At 39.3% G+C, this 23,642-nt stretch overlaps 1 protein-coding gene and 1 long non-coding RNA gene across 3 annotated transcripts in view; one reads left to right on the top strand and one right to left on the bottom strand.

The window, feature by feature from the left end:
* Positions 1 to 23,642, bottom strand: part of LOC124120787 (ATP-dependent RNA helicase DDX1-like) — a 386,841-nt gene that overhangs the window by 285,945 nt on the left and 77,254 nt on the right. The gene's annotated exons all lie outside the window — the stretch shown is intronic.
* LOC125381646 lies at positions 19,971 to 22,306 on the top strand. The gene is made up of 3 exons (XR_007221937.1): positions 19,971 to 21,611; positions 21,952 to 22,012; positions 22,257 to 22,306. It is a non-coding gene; the product is annotated as an uncharacterized LOC125381646 (long non-coding RNA).

Below are 23,642 nucleotides of genomic sequence, written 5' to 3' on the forward strand. Positions count from 1 at the left end.
AGATTTTAATCTCCAATACACTGGAAAGCATGAGGGAACAAAAGGTCTTGTACAGTCTTCATGGCTAAGTGTTTTACTGTATTGTGCCTATTATTCCACTTTTATAAACACTCACCTTTTGCATTATTTTTTTTTAATTCATACAAATTGAAAGTTTGCATAGCAAAACACCACAAACATGGAACTGATTTGTTCGTGGCCTGAAAGTCATAACATGCATTTACAATACATAACTTAATAAATAACTTAATAAATAACTTCAAATAGATAGAGGTTATCACGCGAGTGTGTTTGGGGATGGTAAATATCCTGCATTAGGAATAAACATTGTATTTAGCGAGCCTTGGCGAGCTAAATACATAGCGTTTATTCCTAATACAGGATATTTACCATCCCCAAACACACAAGCGTGATAACCTCTTTATCATATAATGTCATTCTTTAATTCTGTGCTTTAAAATTGCTTTCCCTCTCTCACAAACATTACCGAAACATTGCGAGTTTTCCTGGAATGCGCGCATTAATATTTACGTCACAGGGTAAGTGATGTGTCAGTCGGACAGTGACAGTAGCCAATATAGTTCCAACTGAAATCCGTTTCTTATACAGTGGCGAAGCAACATATACGCAAAACAACAGTTGTTTTTAATTGCCTTTCGCGGCAATCCATCGGTCTGTCCGCTAGAGTAACTGCCCTTTGTCAAAGGGAGGCTACTCTAACCCTAGTCTATGAGGCGTTGTTGACAGTCGGTCTGTCCTGTTAAAACGTGAAGAAGTGTAGTCACATGTACACAAAACGAAACAAGGTAACAATTCAAACATATTTCGGCAAAATCCAACTATTTTAATTTGTGGAGAAGGTTTTAAGCCGCAGAGGTCTACAAGCACAGATATGGCTACTGATCCCGCTTGGCTAGGCCTCGTGCCCTCGCAAAATCTCCAAAGTTGCCAAAACTTACAAAATGCCTTATAGCTACGTCACAGTTAGACACTGATTTTCAGTATATTAGACTGTTCTTTTGATAATGATGGCAATTATCCCTGTAGTTTATCCAGATTCCCGATGGTTAATTCTGACTCGATCGCGGAATGACGAAGGCAACGCCATGTTTGTTTATAAACAGTGAAAGTAGTCCTTCTTGACCTTTGATATTTGCATCTCTATCTGCATATGACCCCAACGGATATCGTTTTTATCCGTTGGCTTTATCCTGCCGAGAAACCTACCCATTATATGATAAAAGATTATATCCAGAATCTGGATTCCAGATACTGTTTTCTGGACTGTATCATACTGTTCCTGTAAGCCCCTTTCTTTAAGATGTCTTGGTATCTCAGCCTGAACATTTCTTTCAGCAGACTTAGTTCCCCTGAGTTCACAACTTGTTCAGGCAATTCCCAGCAGTGCATTATTTTTGAGTGAATCAATATACCAGGAGTATTGGTTCCTATTTAACAATATACCTGGAATGAGGACTGTATTTCCTTCCCTATGTCAATTTCTACACTTGAATTTTCATTGAATATTTATACCTAGAACTAATTCACACCACATACCTACATGAACACAAGGTGTCGAAACAATAATCATGTCTTTTCCTATTCACCAAATAAGCTTTGGATCAGCTCTAATTCTGATGCGTCGTAATATCATAATCAGGCATAATGTTTAGTCGCCTAACAATTTGAATACTCCCAATTTGACTAAATATCTTGGCAGAAAGATGACCAGACTGCGTATGTCCTGGACAGACATTTCCAAACATGATAGGGGACACATATATAACTCTTTAAAGCTATGTTTAAAAGCAACTGACAGTGACATCAGGTTTGGCAATTACACACATGACAGTGCTCCAACATAGCACAACCTGAAATTGCTGCTTACATCTACAGCGAAAGGGAAGCAGACCCATTCCAAATACAGCAGTGTCTGTCATGTACATCCACAGACCTGTCTAAGTAGAGAGATTCATGCAACATGGCAGATCAAAGGCCATCACTGTGTCTGGAGACTGATGAGGATGTTTGTGGACATAAATGATAGCCTGTAAGAATAGACAATTCATCTATAGAGTTGCTTCAGACATTGGAGTACAACTGGATAATGCATTATTATCTGTATAACATGGCAGTAAAAAATGACTCCAGCTATTGTCTGCCACACACAATGGGTCAACAAATGGGCCATCAGGTTCCCAACCCAGGTTATCAAGGTAAGAGCGCCACCTCTGGACCAGTTATCAACAGATGGGCCATCAGGGTGAGAGATCCGCTTCTAGGCCTGAGCTTATCAACAGATGGGCCATCAGGGTGAGAGATCCACTTCTAGGCCTGAGCTGATCAACAGATGGGCCATCAGGGTGAGAGATCCACTCTAGGCCTGAGCTGATCAACAGATGGGCCATCAGGATGAGAGATCCACTTCTAGGCCTGAGCTTATCAACAGGTGGGCCATCAGGGTGAGAGATCCACTTCTAGGCCTGAGCTTATCAACAGATGGGCCATCAGGGTGAGAGATCCACTTCTAGGCCTGAGCTTATCAACAGATGGGCCATCAGGGTGAGAGATCCACTTCTAGGCCTGAGCTTATCAACAGGTGGGCCATCAGGATCATTACACAACATGTTGATGGGTGAAACAATTCTCTTTTGAGGAGAAGCTCAGACCAGATGACATGCTACTGAACTGCCGAGTTAAGTTTATAACCAGTATGGTAGTTCTGCAGAGACCTGCCAGAAGAGGGTTTAAAAAGACTAAAGACTGCAGTGGGTTTGCAATCATGAGAATGAGCTATAAAACTTTTCAGTTGAAGCAAACAGCATGTATTGCAGATGCATAGATTTTTTTCCACTTGTATTGTTGGCCAAAGACCCCTAATACAAAGGTAACTATGTGGTGATGCTTAGCTTTATCAGTGTAGCTAAACGCCTTACAGTGATTAAATCTGCAGATGACATTAAAGTATTATATTTCTGTCTTGTTGGAAACTCTTACAGTCATAGCATGTAATTGATTATGATATTCATTCAGGTCAATGTTACTGCAATATGACACATGAAAATGTTGTTTATTGGACATAACAGAAGTGAATTCAACCTTCCAAGCTACAATTACTACAAGCAGGGTTCACAAGACATCAAGCAGAGTTGGGATAGTTTGCTTTTATGCTAATTATGCAATGCAATGATTGAGTTGTAAAGTCTTTGCATGCCTATCTGTTTCAATTACCAACAGCTTGGAGTGGGCTATTTCCCAAGAGTGACACCATCTCCATCAGCAGAATATTCAGGAGCCCAGAATACGCTGAGTCAACCAGTGGGCAACAGTACCAATCATTTAACACATCATTATACTCTCACACCATTTTCATAAAGGAATATTAATTTATATGTTGATCGTTTGTTATTTCAGGAAAATTGCTGACATGATAAAGATCTAAAACCACACATAGACTCAACAGATGAAGAGAATGTACATGTGTGGAGTCTTGTTTCTTTATTTGATGAAACTTTTAACATTCAGCCTTCCTTTTTCATGTTGTAATTGTGACCAGATGTCACTGTCAGTCAGGTCAATAACTATTGAGGATGCAGGAATGAGTGCCATACATGACCGGGTAAGCGGGCATTCTGTGAAATTTAACGTTTTATAAACTTGCCAAATTGTGTACGATTGGTTAAAAGCCAGAAATTTGTTTTAAACATGAAAATTTCATGACGTGAATCGAACCTGCAACCTCACATATCGTGTTAAGTTTTGTAACCCACTGTTTTCCCACTGAGCTACTGGGGCAGGTGATGAGAATTTGTTCAGATTATCATGTCATGACTCCATCTGGTCCAGGCTGCACATGTTTTTTCTCTCGCACAATTTGAGTGAATTCCTTTTATACCATGATACATTGTATTGTTTCACTATAAGGTATGTCAATGTTTTCTTATTTTTTCTGGTATTTCTTGCATTTAGATGGCCCTCCCCTATTTCCTCCACCTTCCACTCAACTCATCCCTCCACACCTCCACCTAACTCTCAACTCATCCTTCCACAGCTCCACCTAACTCTCAACTCATCCTTCCACAGCTCCACCTTCCTCTCAACTCATCCCTCCACACCTCCACCTAACTCTCAACTCATCCTTCCACACCTCCACCTTCCTCTCAACTCACCCTTCACCCACACCTCCACCTACCTCTCAACTCATCCCTCCACACCTCCACCTAACTCTCAACCCATCCTTCCACACCTCCACCTTCCTCTCAACTCACCCTTCACCCACACCTCCACCTACCTCTCAACTCATCCCTCCACACCTCCACCTTCCTCTCAACTCATCCCTGCACACCTCCACCTAACTCTCAACTCATCCTTCCACACCTCCACCTTCCTCTCAACTCACCCTTCACCCACACCTCCACCTACCTCTCAACTCATCCCTCCACACCTCCACCTAACTCTCAACTCATCCTTCCACACCTCCACCTTCCTCTCAACTCACCCTTCACCCACACCTCCACCTACCTCTCAACTCATCCCTCCACACCTCCACCTAACTCTCAACTCATCCTTCCACACCTCCACCTTCCTCTCAACTCACCCTTCACCCACACCTCCACCTACCTCTCAACTCATCCCTCCACACCTCCACCTTCCTCTCAACTCATCCCTCCACATCTCCACCTTCCTCTCAACTCATCCTTCAAAACCTCCACCTTCCTCTCAACTCACCCTTCACCCACACCTCCACCTACCTCTCAACTCATCCCTCCACACCTCCACCTTCCTCTCAACTCATCCCTCCACAGCTCCACCTTCCTCTCAACTCATCCCTCCACACCTCCACCTTCCTCTCAACTCATCCTTCCATGGCTCCACCTTCCTCTCAACTCACCCCTTCACACCTCCACCTACCTCTCAACTCATCCCTTCACCCACACCTCAACCTTCCTCTCAACTCATCCCTCCACACCTCCACCTTCCTCTCAACTCACCCCTTCACCCACACCTCCACCTTCCTCTCAACTCACCCCTTCACAAACACCTCCACCTACCTCTCAACTCACCCCTTCACCCACACCTCCACCTTCCTCTCAACTCATCCCTCCACACCTCCACCTACCTCTCAACTCACCCACACCTCCACCTTCCTCTCAACTCATCCCTCCACACCTCCACCTACCTCTCAACTCACCCCTTCACCTACACCTCCACCTTCCTCTCAACTCATCCTTCCACACCTCCACCTACCTCTCAACTCACCCCTTCACAAACACCTCCACCTTCCTCTCAACTCATCCCTCCACACCTCCACCTTCCTCTCAACTCATCCCTCCACACCTCCACCTTCCTCTCAACTCATCCCTTCACACCTCCACCTAACTCTCAACTCACCCCTTCACCCACACCTCCACCTTCCTCTCAACTCACCCCTTCACCCACACCTCCACCTTCCTCTCAACTCACCCCTTCACACCTCCACCTACCTCTCAACTCACCCCTTCACCCACACCTCCACCTACCTCTCAACTCATCCCTTCACACCTCCACCTTCCTCTCAACTCATCCCTCCACACCTCCACCTACCTCTCAACTCATCCCTCCACACCTCCACCTACCTCTCAACTCACCCCTTCACCCACACCTCCACCTACCTCTCAACTCATCCCTTCACACCTCCACCTACCTCTCAACTCACCCCTTCACCCACACCTCCACCTACCTCTCAACTCATCCCTCCACACCTCCACCTTCCTCTCAACTCATCCCTCCACACCTCCACCTAACTCTCAACTCATCCCTCCACACCTCCACCTTCCTCTCAACTCATCCCTCCACACCTCCACCTTCCTCTCAACTCATCCCTCCACACCTCCACCTACCTCTCAACTCATCCCTCCACACCTCCACCTACCTCTCAACTCATCCCTCCACACCTCCACCTACCTCTCAACTCACCCCTTCACCCACACCTTCACCTACCTCTCAACTCACCCCTTCACCCACACCTCCACCTACCTCTCAACTCATCCCTTCACACCTCCACCTTCCTCTCAACTCATCCCTCCACACCTCCACCTACCTCTCAACTCATCCCTCCACACCTCCACCTACCTCTCAACTCACCCCTTCACCCACACCTCCACCTACCTCTCAACTCATCCCTTCACACCTCCACCTTCCTCTCAACTCATCCCTTCACCCACACCTCCACCTACCTCTCAACTCATCCCTCCACATCTCCACCTTCCTCTCAACTCATCCCTCCACACCTCCACCTTCCTCTCAACTCAACCCTCCACACCTCCACCTACCTCAAACTTTGAGGAACTACTTTGAACTCCTTCAAACAGGAAGGATAACTCTTATTCTACACACGTCTTACAGTAACATGTAGGCGTTATAGTAGTGCTTGCATTTTCCTGTTGACAAAGTATTGAATCACTCTGGTACAAATATAGATTCAATAATTTTATATATAAGCTTTCATTCATTCTTAGCTGTCATTACTGAATCTGTTCTTTCATGGAAAACGTCAACAAATAGTGTACACATTGTATGTGTTTTCGTTGAAGTGAATGTCATATGTCTAGAGATGTACAGAAGTTTTTCTAAATACATACAAACAACATAGTAAGACCATATTAATATTCAAACCCTGTGGGGATTCCCAAGTAGTCTTTGCGTGCCGTTATGAGTGGGGTGGTCAGGTTCGGGGAATAGGTTGATTGCTTGCCAACATACCTCAATGGCATGGATCGTTGCTTACAGAATGAGTGACTGGTTTGCTTGGTCACGTCTTGATTATGTACTCAAGTGAAGACATCTGGATGAATTACAAAATATATGCAGAATATAATTATGCAACAGCTTTAGTATAGTTGGTATTTAACTGAAGAATTTGTGTCGGAATAACTTCGTCTCTTACAGGTATAATAAGCCAGAACATATGTATGTCATCCATTTATGTTGTTAAAACTCCTCATGTTTATTACCTGAATTTTCCACAAGCAATTTCTGTAAGTATTTAATGCGGATAGTTATACGACAGCATCCTTTTAGTATACTCTATGCTAAAGCAAGGGTTTTCTTTGGAAAATTTCTATATAATTTGTTTGAATATCTTGATTAGATGTTTTGGGGAAACTGGTTTATTGTAAATTGTGAGAGTTTGCCGCCATGTTGATGCATCACATCCAACGTTTTCTTGTACTTTCTTATTCCAGACAATTAGCCTCACACTGCACTGCAGGAAACGGGATGTCACATCAAGCTGAATTAGTTCTTTCTGCAATTTTCCTTCAATCTCAGCAACACCTCACCAAAACAGAAAGTTTGGAAAATTCTTCACATAAGTATTCTCTGAGCCATTCTGAGACTAATTATTATGTGAGAAAGTGAGGAGAATAGATTCCATTGTCTCTTTCATTGTGAAAATATTCCAGCAACAATTGCAAACACCAGTAATGTCCTCCTACTTAGGCTAGGGCAGTAAGAAGAGCACATAGTGATCCACTGGTCTAATTCAGGCTGGACTCAGCGAGGCAATAAGCATGCCAGTCTTCAACAGTCACAAGCAAGTCAATAACAGGTACAACTCACTCCACAATCGGTCAGCTGACAAAGTGGGGAAAATGTGTCATTTCACATTAAATTGTACAACCTCTTATGCATAAATAACACAGCTGACAAACTGAAGATATTTCATACAAGGCACTTCAGCATTTTATCAACATTTCTAATTCTCAAACAGCTGAAACAGGATAATGTGAGGGACCTATCAGAAGAACTTGGCAGCGAAGTACCTAAAGCACTTTTCACATCTCAACAACTCATTTAAATCACATAATCACCTATTGAATGTAACAAATCATAGCATGAAAGTGGTGTAGTCAATTGTGACTACACATGTCTTTTAACACTGATATTGTATCTAATTCTGCGAAATAGCACTAACATGAGGGTTGCCACACTGGGCAGTGTAGCTCATGATCACATTACTTGAAGATGATTAACACATTTCTTCTCAACATCTAGCAATTCACATTTAAGGCATTTTGATCTTGCCACCTATTTTGCTGCATTCGTGGACACAGTGAAAGTCTGTGAAAAAGGCTGATCTCATGGCTCCTTCAACAGATGAGTAACATAGTGAGCTCTCAACTGACATCGGAGCTGTCAAAGTGTCTGCTACATTGAGACCTGCTCAAACATAAGCTGCTAATTAGCTCACACACATACTATACAGTCCGGCAGATGGGATGTAATCAGGGTCTACAATCATCGGAAGCACGATGCCCAATGTCACCAATTGGATGCACATGCCATGAAATAAACTGTAATCCCCAGAGAGGCCTAATTCAGTCCTCCTCTCTCCTTGTTACACTACATCATCTGTGGTCTTGAAAGTAGATGGATTGTCAGAGAACTCCGGAAATATCTCCGTCTCGAGAGACAGCCTCTTTATCAATCTTTCGTCACAATTGCAAGGTTTAATGGTCACGGGAGTGCTGAACACTTTGATGAACATGCCCCACATGTCCCTGGCCTAGACAGGACCACAGCAGCAGCCAGTACTATGACAGACGTTCTGCAACCACGGCCATGTAACCAGGGTAGGGAGGACAACAAACTTGCTGAACCATCCTGCTGACAGATCACCACAAACACAACAGGGTGTATTTGCTGCGTGCATAAAGTTCGGAAATTATGAAACAAAGAAGAAATAGAAGAAATAAGCCATCTAATTATAAACAGAGGGGGACATCGAGGGAGGTTTAATAGGATATAATGCAGTCGTATTCCCCAGTATATCCTGGAGCCTTTAACTCAGGCTTATTATAGTCACAATACTGTCATCACATTCAAGGATGTAATTCTGCAGACAGTAGTATACAACAGTATATCCTGGAGCCTTTAACTCAGGCTTATTGTAGTCACAATACTGTCATCACATTCAAGGATGTAATTCTGCAGACAGTAGTATACAACAGTATATCCTGGAGCCTTTAACTCAGGCTTATTATAGTCACAATACTGTCATCACATTCAAGGATGTAATTCTGCAGACAGTAGTATACGACAGTATATTCTGGAGCCTTTAACTCAAAACTATCGAAGTCATACCATGGTCATCACTTTGTGGAACAGCTGGGCAAAGGTCTGTAGCCAAAGTGATCAGGCAATATAATTAAATAAAGCCTCCAAACCATTTCCATAATCATAAGAAATGGATAAGAACTGAGTCTGTTGAACAATTCGGACCATATCATAAGCATGTGTTTGTGCATCACTATCAATTAGTGATAATACCAGATGTTTGCAAAAAAGGTGAGAACATCCTGACCCACGGGTGGCCAGGCCCCCATCACAAACTCATGCAAAGACAAAATAATTGTACAAGACAAAGTACAAATAGCATTGGACATTATTTTTGCCACTGATGCATCAATCTTGGGAATGTCCTCCATGAGTCTACAATAAACTTTTGAAAGCTATACTATATTGTAACTCTGATCAAACAACTTTGAGCAGGAATCGTTGGATGCTCTTTGAAATCTTCACCAAAAGAGCATTCTCGAGTGTACCTCAAAAGTTGTGAAATGTTGACACCAAAGGCTGGAAATGCTTGAAAATTGCTCTCCACTTTTAGAAAGATGAAGTCATCCCTCTTGCCATACAGTCTTGTGGATATTTTTTTTCACTCCTAATCTTTATTCATAGATCTAAATATGAGTGAGTGAGTATGTTTTTACGCCACTGTTAGCAATATTCCAGCAATATCACGGCAGGGAACACCAGAAATGAGCTTCACACATTGTACCCTTGTGGTGAATTGAAACTGGGTCCTCAGCGTGACAAGCAAATGATTCGATCTTAAACCGATGAGGCAGTTTCACTGGTTTCTTTTTATTTCTAGCTTCAGTGGGTAAACTAGTTGAAGGAAATTGGCTGTTTGACCATTATTGAACGATATCAGATCATTGATACACCTGTAGATTAAGTTAAACTTCTTGGCCCAATTCCCTTGTTTTGATTTTGCCAACTCAAGCAGAAATTCTGATTCTCAATTGTGCCTGTAGGGATGCCTACTTTTTGCCCACATGTCCTGTCCCCAAATATCACATAGCTGTTATCGATTCAGAAGTCGAGCTTTCACATACTGTTTTCTCAATAAACTTCCCTTTTGACATATTGTCCCATAACCTATGTAGCATTATGTTTGTAAATAGTATTCACAGGTAAGCTCGCTTCTGTAAATAGTTTGGGTAGTTCAGCCACTTCTTGTTGGTGTCATGGCTATTGTTACCGGGGTCGGCCACAGGCTTGTTATTGTTCCCTGCAGGATCTCTTGCACCATGAAAAGATTCTGGTCACAACATCTGCTGGCCAGTCAGCATATGGCTCTGTACATGTTCATTTAATTAGTACTTTATCCATCTCGTATGTATTTTATGTACTTTAAGTATTGTTATATAAAGCAATTTAACAATCCACATGGTACTCCTTCCACTAGCCAGTATGTTCTGTGAATATAAAGAAAGTCCTTCCTTGATTGTAGTTAATGTTTTAAGATAGTGATTTATTGACACATTTGCTGGATTCAGCAATATCTTTCTCTATGAACAGTTATAAAGACTTTTGGAATCCAATCAAAGAAAGGAATGGAAATGTCTTCAGGTTTTCAACTCCAGCCAAATTTTGATATTACTGATGCCTAGTTTTGACAGACATTTTCTTCAGTTTACATACTGGCCTTGTATGTGGCATTATTTGCTACATCACCAAGGTCTTTGATCAAAGAGTAAATGTAGTGATGCTTACATATGAGGGTTGACTGATGAGTTCTGAGCCTCACACACAATGATTTAACCAGACGATATTACTTCCCTCATCTCTTGGGTCTCAATTTCATCCCATAATACGCTCCATTTATAGTCTTGCCTTTAACAAGATAGTCCACAATAATGACATCCCAGAACATGAAGGCCATAACCTGTTCAGGTGATGGGACAGTCTTTGCCTCCTTTGTTGGTTGTGATGTTAAATGCTTCCACTGTTTTGATTGTTGTTGGGACTCAGACAGGAAGTAGTGAATCAAGGTTTCATCCTCAGTCCCAAATAGTTCAGCATTGGATATTTTAACAGCTGATGTTGTCTTAGAATACAAATCATAAATTATATTCAGCCTCTTGCCTTTAATATCTTGTTGAGCTAACGCATACCATGAAATATCTCTAAGGATAGATATCAAAAGATTTATGAAAGTTCACAAATAAACAATAAAATCCCCCCTAGGATTGGGATAAGTGACAGCAGTGAGGAAAGCAGGGTAGATCTAACGAGTGAAGACGATAAATCAGATGTCAACACAGAATGACAAAGGAACACAAACTGGAACTAAACGCTATCCTTATATATCTCAATATAACAGATGTTTATCTAATAATTTTGTTTCTTTTGTGGGACAATTATTCTTGTTATTTGAAATTTGCCAGGTGTAGATTGATGCTTACCATTGTCAAAACATTGTTCATAATGCTGTCCTTATGCAAAACTAATTGCACTGGGTTCAAGTTAAAATTGTTATTTGAACAAATGAATGTTATGTACTAATTGTACTGTTCAGCAAAGGTTGGTTCAGTTAATGCTGCCGTTTAAACAGTTGTAATAATATGTACTTCACTGACCAATAGAGGGATGATAATGGTTGGCATTAGCTTAGAACATACTAGCCTTGTGCTTAAACATCTATCATAATATCATGGACTACCATATATTAGACAGAGACACGAACGAACAATTAAATAAACACAGACAATGTATTTAACAACAAATAACTGAAATAAAACAGACAATATGACATGAGAAAATACCCGTCACATCATACTTTCTCTAAAAATGTATACCACATCCTCAAACTTGTCTTACCTAAAACAGCCTTTTTTTATACAAAAACTTATTCTAGATTTAGACACAGCTAGAACATGACTGAAATAATGATCAGTGGTGAATTCAGAGGTGGGATTAAGGGTGTTAACCCACCTCCTTTGGAAATCCACAACCAGTAAAAACTACTCCCTCTCCACCGAGGGTAAAAACAGCTTGTTTGAAAAACCCTCAATCTGCCTCTGATCATTAATAATCTATAATAAACCTATTTCACACAATCTTTTACATTAATCATAAAATCCTTCCCAAGACAAATACAGTAGTATAGACAATGGGGATTCTGCCGCAACTCCACAGGAGACAGATTTATACCCAATACTGCCACTACAGAGGAAATTTTTTATGCAAAAACGATGATGCGATTCAACGATCGTCATGAGACTAAACTAAATTGTAATGAAAATATTCTCTATTATTTTTACTCATACGCATGCCATTATTTTGGACAAAGTGATATTCAATATTTTTACTAAGTTCTTCCTTCATTTTACTAGGAGACCACACCATATACTCTTTTTCGAAATTAGAAAGTAACAATTGCTGACCGTATTTGGTTGGTTTGACGTCACTGATATAATATATACCCTGTGGTAATTCTCACCATTTTATAATTTTGTTCCGGAGCATAAATGATTTTGTTGACATTATTATAGACTTATGTAAGCATTCGTTTAAATGTGATCAAACAATCTATTTTTAATCTCCAACCAGTTCTTTGGTTTTGGCACGGAATAATTGACGCGCTTGTTGTCTCCCCTGTTCTATGAACTTTTTTTTCTCATCTTCACTAATACCACTGGTCTTACGAGAAATGGATCGAATCTCCTGCTTCATTGCGTTGTATTTGGTTAGTTCTGACAACACTAAACGAAACTCATCCTCAGATATCTTACAATCAGCCAGTGCTGTTGAAATATGATCCTCAATGCTGTTCAACTTTGCTTCGGTGAGTATCCGAATATTATCATGTTTTCTTTTGCAACTTACGAGAAATAAAATTTTATCACTATTCCTACAAGTCCTGAAACTCCGGCTGCTAGTTCCATACCAAGTACAATAGGCGCGGCGATTATAGTTGATAATAAACCAACACCGGCCACACCGAGTCCCATGCCAGCCGTTACAAGCGCAGTGTCAACTCTGTCGAGAGCATTCACAGCTCTGCAATACTTTTTATACAATCCAAGTCTCAACTCGCTCTCCTTCTCTATTCGATGTTTTCTGTCGCTTATTTGATGTAATCGAAATCCACCAACAGTATCCATCTTTTCAGATGCTTCATCAAGCGCCGGATATAAACCCATAATGTATATTATTATATCATATAATAGTCTTTAAATGGTCCTGCTTAAATGTTTTGAGAGTATACATCAACCTTATTAAATGTATATTATATGGCAAGTAAGCGAAATGCTTCCACCTTTATTAAATTGGACCCCCTCAAGGGTTGCAACGGGTGATACTTCCCATATAAATAATACTGCAACGTTGACGCTCATGTTTCTTAAGCCATTTAACTGATAGACCTGGTAATATTTCAAAGGCATCTACTGGTGCATCTCCAAACAAGACTTCAATAATAAGTGTAGAAAAATCAGGTATAGTATTCAGGTTATCTTTTATATCATTGAATTCAGTAACCAAATTTAAACTAACATTTATTAATGCTGAACGACTCAATAACATGACCTACGTTTTCTGGCAGGGGAGAGACTAACACACTCTTTCGTTTTGAGGGGATATAAGCCCCGAGTACTATCCCACTATTTATTATCTTAGTTAAATGATGTCCCTTACCCATTATCACATAAGGTGGGTTAATGACTATATTTAGTAGCCACTCGATTTTTTCTTTGACCATAGTCCATTGATTATCATCATTGCGAGTAAGATTGTATGAAGTGTTTTTATTGAGTCTACTAACGTCGACATCACTTAAATCTCATAGATTAGCTGTGAATACAACTTCTTTCGGCTTGTATACATTATCTTGTAAGTGTAAAGCGTATAACTTGCCAACAGTACCGGGTTTACCGAATCCTTCTGTGTCTCCAAGATCGGAAAGCGCAATTGTATTACATTGTCTAAGGTTATGTGTTCCAGGGCCTGATGAATCAACCATTATTTTTAATATGGAGTGTTACACTCAAGTCTCCTATATGTACAGGTTGATGCTTTACATCTAATGCAGAAATTTTGAGATCTGAAATAATACCCCGCTTTAACTTTTTATATTGTAATGATGAGAAAGATTCCATCCTACCACTATTGTATTTTACATCTTTGACTGGACTAGCTCTTAGCAGAGTTGAAGGACTTTCGAGTTGAATATTATCAGTTGTACTAATCTGATCAATATAACTTCTCTTGGTGATCCAAGTGTATTAAATGCTAAGTTCTTAAAAAGAAATACATCCTTTTCTCCAGTTCTTAAAATCAGCACCCCATTCGACTCATTTTGTGTGAGACTAGCTCCAAAAAGCTTAAAAATTTCATCATTGAGTGAGCATATGCTGTAATACCGATCAGATATAGTGCGACGTTCTCCACCTATAAATATTTTATTATTATCTCTCACATCACTTATATTGGTCCACCACAGGTAATACGTTACATCGCATAGAGCGACTTCAAGTTGCCCAGCCGAGTTATCGATAGTATGAAGCAGTTGAATAGACTGGCCATTTGTTATTCCTGGGAGTGTAACATACATATTAAATATACAAAGATACTATATCATAACTTAAATATGAAATCAACTTACATTACAATTCAGTCGATTTTAGTAAGTGCCTTTGGTGCCAATTTTTTAGTTAAATTCCCTGATATCTTTGAAAAATACAGGGTCACGGCAAATAGCGATAAAGTGATGTATGATTGGTTCCACAATCCAATGCAATTTTGGCAGAATCAGTTAAACTTTGTCATATGGTGTGCAACAACAGGATGTGGTGTATCTCTTTATGCCCCCGGATCTGAACTAAATAAGTCTGTTTTATCATTTCATGTGTACTATCAGATTAGACGTATACTTAAAGAAATTAGTGCCCCATTAACACAGGATCGAGCATGGAATTCCCGTAATAATCCGTACAATAGGTTCGCGTATGAGTCAGGAATTAAATGTTTCTACGAGTAAAGATTGGTGTATTAAAGGACTTAACCATGGTTTAGGTGTTCCATACAATGGACAAGCTTCGAGCTTTCTTCCAAATTATCTATATCTATGGCACCGAGTTCAGTACGCACAGTGTGAAGAACCTTAGTAGTCTTCGCAGAAAGTTTTTCTTGTGAGTAGTCTACAAAACCTAATTCATAACGAACAAAGTTGATGCCATGTTTACTGGCTATCGTAGACAAGGCTAGGGGCTTACGAGTACAAGAATTCATAAGATCAATATCCGGAGAGCCACGCAGTCGCAATATTCCTTTACTATCTATCGTAAACTTTTAATAGTCACGACCAATAGGAGTTTCTTTTAAGGCATCATAATAATCATTAACGGCTGGTTTCAAAAGTTCATCGTTAAGATTCGTAAAGCTGGTTTCATCAGTATCTCTTCGATTGTACTAGTATCAGTTATGTTATCTAGATTAAAATCATCCATTTTTATATTCAACATAAGATTACATAATTTTAATAAAAACAATGTCTTCGCAATACGGACGCAAGTTAAATCCACAACGTAGACTTCGGGATCCATTAGGGGTCAAAGCAATTCGCCAGTCTGTAACTATAACTAATAACCCGAGTGCCATTGATCAGAATCAAACGCTTCTGGTTCGCTTTTCTAATCTAAGCGCTCACGATGTGTTAGTTCCAGGAACTGCCCGACTATCATTTAAAATTAGTTTGACTTCTTCCGACGCTAACAGAGAGCTCGTTCAGAACATAGGTCATGCGATTGTTAAGATAATTGCGATTAAAATTGGCGGTTATGAGGTTTTGAGTATTGACGACAGTGATGTATACTTCTGTTACATGGATCTCTGGAGAACGGCTGAATAAGTACCAAGGTATTTGTAATAGGAACACATTGAGACTGCATGTGGGTGCTGATAGTGGTGATAATACCATCGTAGAAGAAAAGGCTGTTGCTGATGCATTAGGTAATCGATTCCATATTCCACTTGACTTTGAATTTCTAGATAGTCACATGCACTTCTATCAAGCATCCCTAGGCGATAGGTTAGAATACAAACTCACTTTTAATGACTACAGCAGAGTAATCAAAGCCACTGAAGATGCTACTAGCTATTCCATTACAATATCTCACTGGAGTATGATATGATAACAGATCCTGAATTAGCCAGACAAATTCGTAACCAGTATACCGGAAGTTAAGCCATTTTGTACGATCACGTGCTTCGACACCGAAAGATCACCAGGAACAAAAGATATAAGACATGGAATATCAATCTAAACATCCCCGCGAGATCATTGAAGGGTATTTTAATGTTGTTAGAAGACCCCTCTGAACCATTTGCAAGAGATACCGAGGCGTTCTACAACCCCAAGATTACAAAAGTAGAATTGACTATCGAGGGCGTGCCTAATCAACTATATAGTCAAGGCGTGCGAGCATATCAACAGTGGGATGAGATTAAAAAACTCCCTTCTATAAAACGAACCCCAGAAGTTAACGCAGTCGTGAAAGATCTGTCTCTCGGGGATGTATCGATGGTTGAATTCCTTACCACAAAGTATGCGCTATGGCTCGACATGCGAACCACAGACGATGACCAACTACACAGCATTGGGTGGAGAAAAGACAATGCCAGCGAGGGTGTTACTATACAGATAACGAAGCTCTTCGAAGCGGCTGGTAAATTAAACATATATTTGTACATGATTATTGACGCGCAACTAATCGTATTTTCTTGACTTTTTTTCCAAAAAACACAGCTGTGTAGAAGGGGGTGCGCATTATACATGAAATAATGATGTTTTTTTCCCCCATGGAAAGATATAACCGTGAGCACGTAACACCGGAAATACCATGTAAACAAATCCATACTGAAGTACGCAAATTAATCATGTAATTACACTGTCTGGCTATAAAAAGTGTTCTTTGTATATCTGGACTTATGTATGTAACTTATTTCTTTAATTTTATTAAAAATTCCTTTTAATATTGTTTTAAGTAATTTCGGCGAAATCGTGTGTGAAGCGATTGGAAGATCGCACAACTCACCGTTATTAACAGCAACCACAGTCAGATTACTGCTATTTATGCATTGAAACGAACATTAGTTGACAGAGAACGGATACATATATCATAAATGCCATACTTTGACTCGTTAAAAGTCATATTTGTTATAGTTTGACTATTTTATGTCAACACGTAGTTCTCGCGATCACGCAATCACGTGCACGGGAGCCTTGACGGTGAGTGGTCAGACTGGTTCCATGTGAAAAATAATAACCGGCAATAGCGATCAGCTGCTTCGCTTAGGGTTATTATTATTTAAAATATGTTTAGTAAAAGCTGCAACTAAATTAACAAGATATTGGGATATATTATTCCTGATAAAAAAAAATAGTTTCAGATACAATTTTTGCCCATCCTTGCATTAAAATCCTGTAAAGTTATATCATTAGGTGTGTCTTGACCGATTCACCGGTAGATTCCAAGAAAACGTGTGTACAGCTGATTGCTTTTTCTGGCTTAGTTAACAAGATGTAATAATCGGATGTAAATTTCGAAATTGTACTGACCAAGTTTCTCATCACCCGTTCGTTTACCGGAATTCGCTGAAGGGGTAGATCTACGGTGTAATTTTTTTCTGCGCTTGACATTCAAATTTTTTTTCTTCAAAATACTGAATCCGCTAGAGGGGGGTGCGCATTATACATGGGTGCACACTATACTCAAGAAAATACGGTAATATACAGTGATCGCTCGCTATTGCGCTACCAATGGGGTCCAAATAATTGGTGGGCGTTATAGACGATGAGCCGTTTAACCGAGGCCGAGGCGGGGGAGCGCGCTCGGCAAATCTCAAATCATCAATATGTGTTTATCTCACGTCACGTCAAAATAGTATATATTTTTATGGACCTAGATCTACCTGTAATATCATTCATTTATTAAATCTGTCATATTTCACAATGTCTGAAATACGTATTCCATTCTAATTTATCATTTTTTATCAATAAATTAAAAAATTATTCACTATTTCCCGCGATGTTATTGAAAATAAAATTCTCGGACACACATTTCGACAACGGGTCCGCATCGAACATGTCAAAGAGCAAAATAAAGACTATTTTAAGCAAATCTTTAAATATATTATACAAAGTGATAAATAAAATCAACAAAAATATATCTAAAAGTAATCAAACTTACATCTAAGTTATTATTTCCATCGTTTCGTGCGATTGCGTGTAATGTAAGTCAAATGACATCTCGGCTTTCGTCGCCTTGAATTCTCGGCTCGGACACAACGTTTAATGCAAAAATATATGCATGAAAAATCTTTGTCACAGCTCGTAACCTAGCACGATACATTCGCGAAGTTCCATATTTTTAATATATATCGTGATTTCCTGCTTAAAATTTAGAATAACACGATTTAACAAAAAATCTTTCGCTAACTTCTGAAATTTATCAAACACGAGCTTTGTATCACAGCTTGATTGGCTGCCTGAGGTCACGTGCTCAAAATTGACCAATCACGAAACTTGTAGCAGATTTCGGCAAGAAAGCGTCATTAGAAACAAATTTTAATCCAATGAAATCGCTTGTTATAACTACGGGGAAAAAACAGGCGATGTTACGAAAGCGCGATTACGAAATGAATGACCGCCGTGTTGTGACAGCAACTACATGTGTGTGACAGTTTAGCCTTAAATTGGATTGCCCACTAATTAAGAATATAATCTTCACTTGTGGTTCTCTTTTATTGCATGCATGCGCTTCTAAGATCAAAGGATGTATAGTGTGAAAAGTTAACTAGTAGAACAATCGTATTTCCGGGACCTGCCGCGGATGTTTTCAAACAGATTATTAGAACTCCATTCAGCGATAAACCGTTGATTATGCAATGAGAAGCGTTATGTGCAAATAAACAACGAACAACAATACAATCATGTCTGTGTAAAACTCTCAGTATTAAAAGTGTACATAAATTTTGGGAGCCATGCGTTACCGCGCGTAATAACCGAAGTAGCGCTTTATCGAAGAGCGCAATAGCGAGCGATCACTGTACAGAATGGAAGATTAGTGCCGCACTGCGCTATCAGCTGTGGGCAAACGGGTTGCAGAAAAAAAGATTTTATTCTAGATATTTTACAAAGTCATTATCAGGATGTTTTCACCCATATTATTGTTCTGTGCCCGACTATAAACGTTAATAAAACATACCTAGAGAGAGATTGGGATATGAATGATCCCTGGGTGTACAAAGTTGATCCGGGCGATCGTTTACAACACTGTTTACGAGTATTTCACGAAAAATACAAAGGAGAATCAACCCTTTTTATAATAGACGATTGCAGCGCGAGTAAAGAACTTACCAAAAAAAAAGATATGCTTTCATATTTAGCATTCTCCCAACGACATATGGAGCATAGCTCAAAAATACAACTCTGTCCTCAAAGATCTCAGAGTGCAAACAAAATGGGTAGCCCTGTTTCATTGCAAAGACCGAGATTCATTTGAGGAATGTCTACGCGAAAATGATGTTATTTCTACCAAGCTCGAACGAGATAAAGTCAGAAAACTGTAAGCGGAAACGAAGCACTGTAAACTCGTATTAAAAACCAATCAACCAGCTGCTTATGCAACTGCTTAGCAAACTTTAGCAACTAATTAGCAAACTTTAGCAACTGCTTAGCAAACTTTAGCAACTAATTAGCAAACTTTAGCAACTGCTGAGCAAAATATGGCAAAATTATAACAAAATTATAGCAAATTTAGCAAAAATATAGCAAAAATGTGATAAATTGAACATTAGCGGTTATTATGTACAATGTGGTTTGAAATCTTCAGTCTTTTGTAACAGTTTATTATTTTGGGCTGCATTGGATATGCAATATTTTATTATGTTAGACTTAAATATCTCCTTAGGGTATTACATTATGGAATGTGATGAACTTATCGAACAAATGCTCCAAGATGGGCCAGAACCTATGGTAGATAAATCTTTAGATAAACATAGAGAAAGACTCACGGCTTTGGTAGCCGGTAGAAAATGTTCCCAAAATTTGGGCGAAAATTATACCACTGAAAAAATTGATAACATGACCGATGAAGAAATGAAAAAACTGTACGCACGTTACGAGTCTAGACTGGGAACTACCATGACTAAAACAATAGGTTTGGATATGTTACAACTATTCACAGTCGTAGCTAGTATGTTTCTTCCTATCCCGGCAGAAATCGCATGTATTTATGCAAATCTCTAGAGAAAGACCCATTCATAAACACACTTTAAGCGCAGTAAGCTGTGAGTTTTATCATAGATACGGAATGTTCTTAGCGTTCAGTTAGAGTTAAGCCCTCAAGTAATGTTATAAAGCAATGACTACTCCAGTTACAGATGGTAAAATGTTGGTAAACGCAACGTATCATTCAGCGGTGGTCAGCGGTGGTCAGCGGTGGTCAGCAGCTTGGCCATTGGCTTGGCCAGTGGCTATGCCCGTATAGCTATAATGATTACTAAAGCCACACCACCCAAGCTAGATTTTAATGGTTATGATATCGGTATGATGGTTCTAGATGTAGGCCTAGCAATGGCGACAAAAGATATGCTAATCAAACAAGGGCTTATCCCAGAAGACATAATGAAGTAATTAAACATTTGAAAATTTTTCATATATAGTATGGCATCAAATGTGATGATGGTCGGTGGAGCTAATAGAGTCGCTGATAGGGTCAGGAAGCAGATTATTTATGCTAGGAAGACAGATTACATCAATGAGAGGAATAGGTTTGGGAGAATGTGTTTAGATATATGGAAATATAACCATTTAGACATTTGACTCATTTTGTATATACCATTAACCCTTTCGCCCCGACTGCCCGATTTATCGGGCAGCATAAACCGTGTCCCAGTACCTGGCTGCCCGAAAAATCGGGCGGCTACTGTCCAAGCCCCACACATGGCTGCCCGATAAATCGGGCGGCACGACCGTGTTTACAAAATCGCTCTTTCTACTTCCTTTCTCGTGTGTCATTCAATGGAATTTCCGAGTCTTTTTGGCGCAAAAATCGCGAATGTCTGCTGTTTTCGCGACAGGTATTTTTCTCGCTTGAATCGTAAATCTAGCGTAATGGCGGCCAGCTACGATTCGGATAGCGATCAGATGACTAACAACGACTCTATCGGGAATAATAATGTGTTTGATTTGAATAATTTACGCGAAGGGGAGAGGGAATTTCGCGGATATTTTCGTGAAGATTTTGACGGTTTCGACGAGGTGTCCCCCCCCCGCCAACTTTCAAGAATGGGAGTGGCAGAGGGACCACAACGGTGGAGACATGAGGGATTTTGAAGAGGCGACCGGACTCAAGAATATATATTGACACGTTGAGTGAAGTATCGTGCTATTGATTTTTTCCAACTGTTTTACAATGATTCTGTGTTTGAACAGATTATCAGTGCGATGAATGAGAATGCAGCCTACACGTGAACGAGCGATCACAACAACAACAAAGGTGAGTGGCATGACGTATCTCTTTTCTTTTTTTTTAAATTTAATTTTCTGATCGCAATCCGAATTGTAGTTTGCCGGTTTGTCGTATGTCCTTATATTTCGCTCAATTTGAATAAAATTTATTTCCATATTCATGTTTGTTTTCTTGTTTTTTACATCTTAATTTAAATTTTAGTAATTGTAATAATTATTTATTTATTAATTGATGTAATAAAGTACTGATTTAATTTATTATGCAATTGTAAATAGCAGTGTATTGTAAATTGTTATCACAACTTGTATATTTGCAGAACTTGAATTTACAATCTTTCAGTCCTTTTACAATCTTTCCCTCCTTTCAGATCAATCTGTGATATCTTCTCTGTGATGTCATTCTTATAGTAGCTGTGGTTCAATGTTCAGGTAATGTGATAAATTACTATTTAAAAACTTAAATACTTAATTTTTGTTTCAAATCCTGAAAAAGAACAAAATAAATCAAATATTTGTGTTTTTACCTGTGTTAACGAGTTTACCTGCGTTAACAAGTTTACCTGAGTTAACGAGTTTACCTAAGAGGCTGTAAGTGTATCATAAGTAATATGTGACATCAGTATAGAAAACATAGTCAGTACCAAGAGTTGTAAACTTGTTTATTTGTTTACAGATGTGCATGAAGAGAATTTACCTGTAATACCTGGGATTACCTGTGCCGTCCAAGATGACAAGACCACTGTGTTATGTTTACCTTGTATCTGTGATTTATTTTTGTGATTTTTAATACAATTTGAGCCAAAATTCATTGTCTGTTTTCATTTTTTCAGTGTTTTCAAGTTTTATTTCACTTGTAAACACCTGTAATTAGAAAATAACAAAGGTTAGAGACAATAACAACAAAGAATATTACAGTATACTTAATCCTCTTTACAATGGTATATGATATATGTATATTAAAAGCAAGTTTCTGGTAGAAAAAGTGCATAAAAAATGATAGTGTGATTTTCCAATAATACTGCCAGGGAGGCCAGTGTGCAGGCCTTGTCAGTGTCAGGGACTGCAGGGTCTCAAGGGACATAACTCTGGGGCAGCCAGTGATGAAAGAGTTAAACCACAATGGTTTTTGTTAGAGAGTTGAAGGCCTTGGTAAAACAATGTGGTCTACATGGTTATTCTCGAATGAGAAAAGCTGAATTGATTACCTTACTAGGTTTGGAATACAACAAACCCCAGACTGTTAGAGAACTCAAAGCTCAAGCGAAAAAAAGTGGGCTGAGAGGTTATTCTCAAATGAGAAAAGCTGAATTGATTGATTTACTGAATGTTGATAAAAATCAACCAGATGATAAAAATAATCAACCTGTTGCGTTAAGATTTGTACCCACAGGCGGCCATGATATTTGTTATTTTATAAATCAATGGCTATTTATATCAGTTGCCCGATTTTTATATATAAAAAAGGATGCATATTGTATACATGATGGTGATGAGTATTAACCTGTTTTATATTAATTTCATGGCTTAGAGATACTGTGCATACGAGAGATTATTCAATTTTAGTTGTGAATAAAATAAGAGAGGCTTTTCCTGCATAATCAAACAAGGGTTTCCAGTATGCAAGACCATGAGTTGAACATGTGATTTTATGTACACCAGAAATGCATCAGATACATTGCCTTAGCATGTAATCTGGTCAGTTTGCATGCTCCTTTGTAGTTGTTAGACGACGGTAGTCAGTCACAGATTAGTTTTTAAAATGAATGCAATGTATTTTTGTAAGGAAGTTGTCTGAGTCTCTCTCTCACCGAAAGATGCAAGGAACACAACATGGCATGTTCAGTCAGATTACATTTCTTTTTCTCCACTGTACTTTGTATGACTATTTAACATGTTTTAAATAAATCAATATATCTCCTTAAGCCCTTTTTCAGCTAGTACTTGATCAATGCACTTTCCTCAAATTTGTTCATTTTTCAAAGGCCACATCACCCTGCTCATCCTACTGACATGTCTTGGGGAAACAATTTGCTCAATTGACAAATTTTGTTGTTGATAT

Source organism: Haliotis rufescens, unplaced genomic scaffold, assembly GCF_023055435.1.
Source record: "Haliotis rufescens isolate VD_foot unplaced genomic scaffold, xgHalRufe1.0.p SCAF_19, whole genome shotgun sequence".
Lineage (NCBI taxonomy): Eukaryota > Metazoa > Mollusca > Gastropoda > Lepetellida > Haliotidae > Haliotis > Haliotis rufescens.